The sequence below is a fragment of the Canis lupus genome, chromosome 8 (assembly GCF_048164855.1).
Source record: "Canis lupus baileyi chromosome 8, mCanLup2.hap1, whole genome shotgun sequence".
In the NCBI taxonomy this organism is placed as follows: Eukaryota; Metazoa; Chordata; class Mammalia; order Carnivora; family Canidae; genus Canis; species Canis lupus.
The window spans coordinates 44,628,498-44,637,183 of NC_132845.1; positions in this window are offsets into that span (position 1 = coordinate 44,628,498).

An 8,686-nucleotide genomic window follows, 5' to 3' on the forward strand; every position below is an offset into this window, starting at 1 on the left:
TTCCAGGGCCACCCAGAGGAGGGAGGGACACCCTCTGGCAGAGACCCTGCTGCTGCCACCTGTTCTCAGCCCACGCGGGAAGATCTTCCACTGGGCTTCCCACACAGGTGACCAAGACATTCCCTTTACTGCTGAAGGGAATTTGAGGTGGGTTTTCCACTTTGTGCCACTAAACACAGTGCATCTTGGTTTCTGACCTCGATGACTTTCCATAAAAGGACTTGAGGAGGCAGTCCCTTTGGGGTCCCAGAAAGGAATGATGCTCTCTGACTCCTGGGTACCATCTTCCTGTGGGCAGCATGGCGTTTGGAGAGTATGGGTGGTGGGAGCAGGTGGCGGGGCTTTGATTCCTAGCTGTGTGACGCTGGGCGGGTCACTCAAGCTCTCTGAACCCCGGGGGAAGGGGGGAAGCTGCCTCAGTGGGTGGCAGGTGAGGCTTTACCAAGATAACACGGGCAAGAGGGACACCTGAGTGGCTCAGCAGTGGAGCATCTGCCTTCGGCCTGGGGCCTGGTCCTGGGGGTCCCGGGATCGAGTCCCGCATCGGGCTCCCTGCAGGGAGCCTGTTTCTCCCACTGCCTGTGTCTCTACTTCTCTCTCTTTGTCTCTCATGAATAAATAAATAAAATCTTTGAAAAAAAAGATAACATGGGCAAAAGCTCCAGGACCATAATGGTGCTTCATTCATGTGAGTCCTCTTGTTCTCTCTACCCTCTTGGGCTCTGTCTGTACTTGCTCCATTGGTTTTCCAGACATATATATTATATATATGAAAATATATAATAAATGTTATATAATATATATAATCTCCTTTCTCTATATGAGGTATATATAAAATCCAATATATTTAAAATCTTTTTCTTTTTTTAATTATAAGGAATTGGTTCATACAATGATGAAGGCTGACAAATCCAAATCTGAAGGGCAGGCCAGTGGGCTGGAAGCTCAGGCAAGAGTGTTTATGCTGCAGGCTGGAGACAGAGTCTCTTCTCTAGGAAACCTCAGCTTCTGGTCTGAAAACCTTCAACTGATTAGACGAGGCCCACCCCACAATACAGAGGGTAATCTCTACCTAATGTCCACGCTGATCGTATCTACAGGATTATCTTCCCAGCAGCATCTCGACTAGCATTTGACCAAGACACCCAGACATCAGAGCTTAGTCAAGTCAACACAAAATCATCATATCTACTAGTACCATTCCTGTGGACCTCAGTTTTCTCATCTGTTAACTGGAGAACAGACCCAGTGAGTGGGTGAGTGAGGGAGAGGCCAGGAGCAGGACGGAGATAACTTCTGGACAGGGCGTCCTCAATGTTACGGGGTGGGAGAAACTGAAAGTGGAGGCCTTTTTTTTTTTTTTTAAAGATTTAATTTATTTATTCATGAGAGACACAGAGAGGCAGAGACATAGGCAGAAGAGGAAGCAGGCTCCCTGCAAGGAGCCCAATGCGGGACTCCATCTCAGGACCCCGGGATCATGCCCTTAGCCAAAGGCAGATGCTCAACTGCTGAGCCACCCAGGCGTCCCAAGAGGAGGCCTTTTGTTCCCCGGATCCCTGAGTTATTTCAGGGGAGGGCAGCATAACTTCAGAGCTTGAAGGTGTCTGTTGGCATGTACCAGAGCTATTTATATGACTTCCCAGATCTTCCATGAAGATAATTTCTGCTCCAGAGGGGAGAAAGCACAGCCCACCGTGTAGCTGCAGCTCTGAGCATGTAGACGTGCATGGTTGATCCACCACAATCCTCTGAGAGGCCTCCTTCCTCGCCTGGATGCCCACGCTGGAGGGACAGCAGGATGGGGGAGGACGGGAACACAGATGTTTACCGGTTTTGCGGAAAAGGACACACACAGGCGCATGGTCACACATATTTGTAAAGGGGAGAGAAAGGTTTGCACTTGCTTCTGACCTCCCCTTATTGTTCCGTCTTGGGCAGGCAAGTCACGGGAACATTCTGACCCTCCGTCTCTTCATCTGGGAATGGGGTCATGGTAAGAACACTTTGCAGCACTGGTGGGGGTAATGCTGCATAAAACACGTGCAGGGGCTTTCATTTCCTGCTGTCTTTACATGGCCTTGTGGAAAATCGGTAGCCCGGAGGGTTGGCTCCGGGCTGCATTTGGTCATGCCCCCTGGGCACCTGCTCTCAGGTCCCACCCAGTGCTGCTGCTGGCCTCTTGGGAGGTCAGGCTCAGGTCTCAGGCCCCCCCTGGGTCTTGCTGTTTATGTTTATTTTTAGCAGTGAATGTTATGGCAAAGGAGGGGAGAGCTATTAATGAACGTATTATTCAATAATGGGAGATCGTGAGCAGGTGCTCTAATTGTATTATGAGACTGTCACTTGAAGTTCCTACTGTGATTCAAGCTCAATGTTTGAAGTATTTTTAAGTGGGAAACCAGGTTTTCAAGTACAGAGGAAAAAAAAAGAGAAAAAGAACAATTACCTAAAAGTGGTAAAATTAGCATCCCTTCATTCCTGGCCTCCAGAAGAGCTTTCTGATTATATATCTTCACAGTTCATCCAGGCCACTGAGGCCAGGATATGGGACACTTTGGGAATGGCCACGTGATCAGAAGCTGCCATGGAATAATTCTTGATACCTGGAAAGGCCAGGTGGTGAGCATGACTGCATCTGGAATGGTTTGGAAGCCACAAGGCGCGCTTACCTCTATCCCAGCTGTTCCTCTCTGGGTGGCGAAAATCCTGAGCCGCAGGTGCTACTGTGCCCATTTTTCAGAAGGTGTTCACAGAGGCTCAGAGACATGATGTGACTCGTCTGAGGGGTGGGGCCTGTGCAGGGAGTTGTTCCAACCACACTCCTAGTCTGCCTGTGGGAGGCCCAAATTAGGTGAGAACAGAGGCATTTTGTCTCTCTGCTTTGTGGAGGGCCAAGCCATGGAAAATTATTGCCTCCTGCTGGCTCTTCCTCTCTGCTCCTAGAGATGGAGAGGGGTAGACAGGGGCAGAAGGAGGAAAAGCATTTTGAGCAGACTCCCTGCTGAGCATGGAGCTCGATGCAGGGTCAATCTCACAACCACGAGATCGTGACCCTGAGATTGTGACCTGAGCTGAAAACCAAGAGTCAGATCCTCAACCAACTGAGCCTCGCAGGCCTCCCTCCTAGTGGCTCTCCCTTAATGGTCCCAGGGTGGGGCGTGGTGTGCTTAGATCTGGCCTAGAGTGCACAGGCTAGCTGCAAATCAGTTCTGAGCTCCGATTCTACATCATCTGGTCCTTCCCCGTGTTCTAGCCCGTTTCCATTTGTCCAGAGTGACTAGATTTCCAAAACGTGCCAGCATCCCATTAGTAGGGTCTCCTCTCGTTCTGGCTTGGAAAATAGCTAGGCACTTATATTTATGGTTACCTTCTATTTATGGCCGAAAGCACTGGCTTTCCAATTAGGGTAGTGATATGCAATCTCATTTTACAGTAAATGCATTTAAGCCTTTTAAGAGTGTGTAGATATAAAAAATATTTAAATAGGTAGCAGACCACGGTGGCAGATATACTAACAATATGCAAAGGTTTATTGAGTGCTTACTGTGGGCCAGGCATGATTCTAGGTGCTTTCTACTTATTAGCTCACTTAGTCTCCACAACCGTCGGGCTTGGTTTTATAATTAGTCCCACTTTGCGAGTGAGCATTTGGAAGACTGAGACTTCACTATCTTGCCAAGGCTGCACGACAAGTGAGCACTGAAGACAGGATTCGAACCCAGACCCCAACTCCAGAGTCTGTGCTCCTGGTTATGCATGTGGGGTGTGAATGAGTGATGTTTGGGGGACACTGACCAGGGGGCTGTGGCTGGGGTGACCAGTGTGCCCTGTTTACCTGAGACATCCTATTTTTTAAAAAAGTTTTTTTTTTTTTTTTTTTTTTTTTTATTATTTGGGAGAGAGAGAGCACAAGCAGGGGCAGCAGTGGGCAGAGGCCAAGGGAGAAGCAGATTGCCCGCTGAGCAGGGAGCCAGATGTGGGACTCGATCCCAGGACCCCGAGATCATGACTTGAGCCGAAGGCAGGTGCTCCACCAAAGGAGCCCCTCAGACCCCAAGACTTCCTGTGTTTTAAACCTGAACGTCCTGTGTCCAGGAGGCTCCTCATCCTGCTTGCTTACATCTCAAGTCGGCTCCAGAGTCTTCCGAGATTGTGTCACTGTATATGCCGGCGCTGTGAGCCAAGCATATGTAACCACCCCAAACATGCCAGGTCTGTACGGATTGCGAGGAGTAAACATACATAGCTCCCAACGACATACATAACATCCAGAAACCCTTGCCTAAAAATAACCGTAAAGCGCCCGATTGCTGTATATTGTACCAACAGTGACACTTGCCTTATTGGTATAAATAACAGAACGAAAACATCCTATATCTCTATCTATAGCAGAGTAAAAAGTGCCATCTCCGGATATACAGAAATACTGAGCCCTGGCATACTGGCATATATCATGCAGAATGAAGAGACCTCCCTGGCGTGTCGGAAATGAGACCAATGTTAAGAATGATAAAACTGGTGGTAGCTGCCCTGTATTTAGCATCCACTCTGCTCCAACAAAGTCCAGGCTTTATGTGCATTATCTTTAAATTTATTTTTATTTTTAAAATGTTATTTATTTATTCATGAGAGACACACACAGAGGCAGAGACACAGGCAGAGGAAGAAGCAGGCTCCCTGCGGGGAGCCTGAGGTGGGACTTGATCCCGGGACCCTGGGATCACAACCTGAGCCGAAGGCAGATGCTCAGCCACTGAGCCACCCAGGTGCCCCTGTGTGCATTATCTTAATTAATCCATGCAATCCCGGTGCGGTGGTCCTAGGGTTACCATTTCCATTTTACAGATGAGGAAACAGGCACAGAAGCTTTGGAAAATCACTGAGCTCATACAGCTAGGAAGTGATGAAGTAGAGGCTCTAACTCGGGCAGCCTTTCCCCGGGGGCTGGTGCTCTGAAGCCTGGGAGAGGGCATGGCCCACTGCATACATATGGCAGGTGAAAATGTGCTCTGCGGCTCTGCTTACTGCTTTTCATGTTTGTGAAATGTTCCTGAGTGTGGCTGTACTGTAGCTGATACATCTAGTTTCACGCTGATGGACATGCAGGTGGTTCCCATGGTTTTTTGGTCATAACTAGCTCTGTAGTGTGCATGCATGTGTCCATCTCCAGGTGTGTATTGTGGAATGTTTGTCTAGGATGGTGTGGCAGGTGGAGTCTTAAAGATGCTTCCAGATTGGGGCACTAAGGTGGCTTTGTCGGTTAAGCATCTGCCTTCTGCTCAGGTCATGATCTGGGGGTCCTGGGATCGAGCCCTTCATCCGGCTCCCTGCTCAGCGGGAAGCCTGCTTCTCCCTCTGCTCCCTTGCTTATGTGTGCTCTCTCTGTCAAATAAATAAATAAAATCTTGGGGCACCTCAGTGGTTCAGCAGTTGAGCATCTGCCTTCAGCTCAGGGAGTGATCCTGGGGCTCTGGGATTGAGTTCAACATTGGGCTCCCTGCGGGGAGCCTGCTTCTCCCTTTGCCTGTGTCTCTGCTCCTCTCTCTGTGTCTCTATGAATAAATAAACAAAATCTTAAAAAATAATAAAATCTTAAAAAAAAAAAGATGTTCTCAGAGTCCCATTGTCTGGCTATTCAGGCATGGGTCTCGGTGCTCCTGGGATGGGATATTGCAGATGTAATTCGAGTCCAACTCAGTTAACTTCAGGTATGAAGTTGATCCAGCGGCCCAATCTGAGTACACATGCCCTTTAAAAAGCAAAGCATGTTCCCCCGCTGGGAGCAAGTGAGAAAGTAGGAAGATGTGAAGCATGCAGAGGTCGGGGCACACTGTGCTGGTGTGAAGATGGAGAGGAAAACAAGTGGCCTCTAGAAGCTGAGAGGGCCCCGCAGTGGACAGCCAGCAAGGAATTGGGGACTGCAGTCCTACCACCACAAGGATCTGCATTTTGCCAGAAGCAAGAGTAAGTGTGGAAGAGGATCCTGAGCTCTGGATAAGACCACCGTGGCTGACAGACACCTTGATTTCCATCTGAGCAGGGACTCCAGTCACACCAGGCTGAAGTTCTGACCTAGGGAACTGGGAGCTGATACATGTAGGTGCTCTTTTGTTAATTTGTTAGGCAATGATAGAAAACAAGTACAGAGGATTTTCTTTCTTTCTTTTTTCTTTCTTTCTTTCTTTCTTTCTTTCTTTCTTTCTTTCTTTCTTTCTTTCTTTCTCTTTCTTTCTTTCTTTCTTTCTTTCTTTCTTTCTTTCTTTCTTTCTTTCTTTCTTTCTTTCCTCTTTAGATTTTATGTATTTATTCATGAGAGACACGCAGAGATAGGCAAAGACACAGGCAGAGGGAGAAGCAGGCTCTGTGCAGAGACCCTGATGTGGGACTTGATCCCAGGTCCCCAGGATCATGACCTGAGCCGAAGGCAGATGCTCAACCACTGAGCCATCCAGGTGCCCCAAGTATAGAGGGTTTCCTAAAAGTGAAGTCAAAGCTTAACTGGGTTTGAAATCTTGATTCTTTCAACAAATACGCATTGCCAACCAGGGGCAGACCTGCTCCAGGCTTTGGAGACCCAGCAGGAATAAGTAAGCCACAAAGTCCCCACCCTCCTGGTGCTGACATTCTATAGAGGGGCGTGTTGTGGGGAGACAGACAATAAACAAAGGAATACATAAAATGTATTTATTTCTGGTGATTTGTGGATGCTATGGGGGAAGAGAAGCAGAGAGGAGGGACAGAGAGGGGGGGAATTGTGAGTGTATCTGTGTGGGAATTAAAATACAGCTCCGGGTATGTGACCAAAGACTTAAAGGGAATGAGACATGCAGGAGACTGGGAAAGAGCATTCCAGGCAGAGGAGAGAGCGAGTGCAAAGACCCTGAGGCAAGGACATTCCTGGTGATTTCAAAGAAATTTTAAGGCAGAGTGAGCATGTGGGAGAGCTGTAGGAACTGAGGTCAGGAATGTAAGGGCATGCAGATCTGCTGGACTCCCCAAAGGGCTGTATCAGTGACACACCCCTCTGCCATGTGTGAGGGAAGCCCTCTCTCCACCCTCCTGCCCTTGCCAATACCTGTGAAGATCAGATGCAACATGTTTAATCAGTTGGATGGATGATAATGGTGCCTCTTCCTCCTACTTTGCATTTGGGGATCACTAGGGAGGTTGGGAACCCTTCCTGACCTGTGTTGGTCACGTGTGCCTCCTTTCCTTCCCGGGGCTCTACCCTCCATATGTGCACCTGTGTCTGTTACAAGGTAGAAAGCGTGACATTTCCGTGTGTATGTCACTGGGCGTGAGGCATGGAGAGGCTGTCCCGGGCTTTCCATTCCAGCCCTAAGTTCTCTTGTCCCCCTCCCGCTGGAGAAATGTAATCAGAATGCAGTGAGAGCGGCTGATGTTTCACAGGAATAACCTTGAATCGACTTGTACATATATTTGCAACATTTGGTACTTTATTATTAGCAACAGATTACTTGGTGATACACCTCACAAGTGCTCGCAGCACACCATACCTTGGTTGAGAATCGCTGGCAGAGCGTGGGTGGTGGGTGTGCATGGGCGCATGCATGTGTGTGCGAGTGTGTGTGTGAGTGAGTTAGAGAGAGAGAGAGAGAGAGAGTGAGAGCAGGCTGTCATACTCTCCTCCAGAGCCACGAGGTTGCTTCTTAGGTACTGGCTATTTCAACCTGCCTCATTAACCTGTATCAACATGCTCTGAGTGTTGGAAGTTGAATCTCTAAGAGCCTAGTTTAGGTGACCTTGGGACCTTCCTTTTTTTTTTTTTTTAAAGATTTTATTTCTTTGAGAGAGAGACAGAGAGCGCAGAAGCTGGGGGAGAGGCAGAGGGAGGGAGAAGCAGACTCTCCACTGAGCAGGGAGCCTGATGCAGGACTTGATCCCAGGACACTTGGATCACAACCCGGGCCAAAGGCAGATGCTCAACAGACTGAGCTCCCCAGGCACCCGGGGCCTTCTCTTTGCAGCCAGCTAGGACCCTTCCTGCGAGGTCTTCCCTGAGAACTCTTTTGGATTGGGGCCCCAAGAAGTCCCTTGCCAGCTGCCAAGTACCTTGGGACCCTGGTCATAGCTGTGGGAAGACAGAGGCGGAGAGCTGGGTTAACCCCCTACAAGCCAAGGAACACCAGGATGGCCCACAAACCACCAGAAGCTGGGAGAGAAGCCGGGAACAGGTTTGTCCTCGCAGCCCGCAGAGGGAACTGACCCTGCAGGCACCTTGATCCTAGGCTCTGGCCCCCAGATCATTTCTCTTGTTTAGATCATCTGGTTCGTGGTGCTCTGTTGTGGCAGCTCTAGGAGACGAACACACAGAGCATGAGTGCAAGTAGCTTGGAAGAGTGAAGTGCAGAGTTGGGCTGGGGGCATCTCAAGGACGTAAAGAAAGAGACAAGAGTCCTCCATGAGATTTAAAACATCAACCACCCACTCAGAGGAAGGGGAGTTATGGAGTGAGGGCAACCTGCCGTAGGAAGTCAGGGGAGAAGAAAAAAAAAAAAAAAGGCAAGCCAAAGGCTTTGGGATCAGGCTTGGATTCAAATCCTGAGTCCCCTGTGTGACCTTAGGCTGCTTACTTAGCTTCTCTGAGCCTCTGAGCACCCCTCTTTCCCAAAAGCACCATGCTATAAAGCAAGAGTTTGTTCTTAAGGCCCGTTTTAGAACA